Source organism: Neopelma chrysocephalum, unplaced genomic scaffold (assembly GCF_003984885.1).
Source record: "Neopelma chrysocephalum unplaced genomic scaffold, ASM398488v2 Primary Assembly neopelma1_98, whole genome shotgun sequence".
Classification (NCBI taxonomy): Eukaryota; Metazoa; Chordata; class Aves; order Passeriformes; family Pipridae; genus Neopelma; species Neopelma chrysocephalum.
In genome coordinates this window covers 1,414,331-1,415,924 of record NW_020897761.1, presented here as the reverse complement: position 1 = coordinate 1,415,924, position 1,594 = coordinate 1,414,331, and the positions used below count along the sequence as shown (strand labels likewise).

At 69.7% G+C, this 1,594-nt stretch overlaps 1 protein-coding gene across 1 annotated transcript in view; it reads right to left on the bottom strand.

Moving 5' to 3' along the window:
• RALGPS2 (Ral GEF with PH domain and SH3 binding motif 2) overlaps positions 1-868 on the bottom strand; it is a 109,424-nt gene extending 108,556 nt beyond the window's left edge. Inside the window, exon 1 of the mRNA XM_027694760.1 lies at positions 749-868. The gene's annotated coding sequence lies outside the window, so the exon portion shown is untranslated. The remainder of the gene's footprint in view (positions 1-748) is intronic.
• Between the last annotated feature and the right edge of the window lie 726 nt (positions 869-1,594).

The window sequence follows — 1,594 nt, the reverse complement described above, 5'->3', positions numbered from 1 at the left end:
TGTGCTGCCCTGTCTCTCGTGTCCCCATCCCTGTGTGCTGCCCTGTCCTTCCTGTCCCCATCCCTGTGTGCTGCCCTGTCCCTCCTGTCCCCATCCCTGTGTGCTGCCCCATCCCTCATGTCCCCATCCCTGTGAACTGCACTGCCCTATCCCTCGTGTCACCGTCCCTTTGCCCTGCCCTGCCCCTCGTGTCCCGGTCCCCGGGGCCCATCCCCGGGGCAGGACCGATGGATAGCGGTATCTCACCGCCACAGCCACCGCTCCGCCCCGGCCGCCCTCCGGCCCCCGCCGCAACCCCACCGCCCTCGGGGGCTCCGCGGACAGCACAGGGGGTGTCCCGGCCAAAACCCACCCTCCGACTGCTCCCGCAGGTGCCGGGGGTGAACATCTTGCCCCGCATCCCTGCGTCCCACACCCAGTCCGGGGGACCCGGGCACACCCCCGCACCCCCCGGCGGGGTCCGGCCCCTTCCCCACCGCCCCCGAGCGCGGCGGAGGCGGCGGCAGGTGGGCGGCGGAGCCCCGGGGGGGCCGGGACCCTCCCCGGATCTGGGAGGGGACGGAGCGCCTCCAATCCCCTGCGGCAACAGCCCTGCAGGGCCCGGCGTGCGAGCCGGGGTGAAACCTCCTTTCCTCCCTCCTCCTCCTCCTCCGAGCAGCCGGACAATGAGCCCCGCGGAGGCGGGCGCCGGCTCCCTCCTCCTCCTCTTCCTCCTCCTCCTCTTCCCCACCGCGACAGCGCAGCTCACCTGCGATGTGGGGATGGATGGCGGCGGTGCTGCGGGCGGTGCTGCGGGCGGCTGGGCGGGCTCGGTGCGGGGTCTGTGCCGGCCCCGTTCGGCGGGTGCGGGGCGGCCGCGGCCACCCCCGGCCACTCTCCCTCCCTCCCTCACACACACACACACACACACACGGGGTGGGGGGGCGCCCGCGCCGCCCGCGCATGCGCGCGCAGAGCCCCCCCCCTCCCCTCCGCTCCGGGCCCGCCCCCGCCCGGTGCCGCGCGCGGGCTGCGCACGCGCCGCCTCAGCACCGCCCCCACCACACACTCCCCTCAGGGAGAGTGTTCCCCGCTCCCTCCCTCACGGAAACACGGCATGGGGCGCGTTAGAAAAGACGTGCGGGATCGCCGACTGCGACCTGTCACCCAGCGCCACCTTGTCAACGATGTCCGTGGCACCGAGTGCCACGCCCGGTCTTTCCTTAAACACCTCCCCAGGGACGGTGACTCCGCCGCCCTCCCTGGGCAGCCCGTTCCGATGTCTAAGCACGGAATCCCAGAATTGTTAGGGTGGGAAGGGAGCTCTGGAGATCACCCAGTCCGACCCTCCTGTCAAGGCAGGGTCACCTAGAACAGGTGACAAAGGAACGCGTCCAGGTGGGTTTGGAACGTCTCCAGAGAGGGACACTCCACACCCTCCCTGAGCTGCTGTTCCAGGGCTCTGCCACCCTCAATGTAAAGAAGTTCATTTACACTTACATTTTCACTCTTTCTGTGAAGAAATTGCTCCTGTTGTCCAACCTAAACCTCCCCTGGTGGAGCTTGAGGCTCTGTCCTCTTGTCCTGTCGCTTGTTCCCTGGGAGCAGAGCCCCC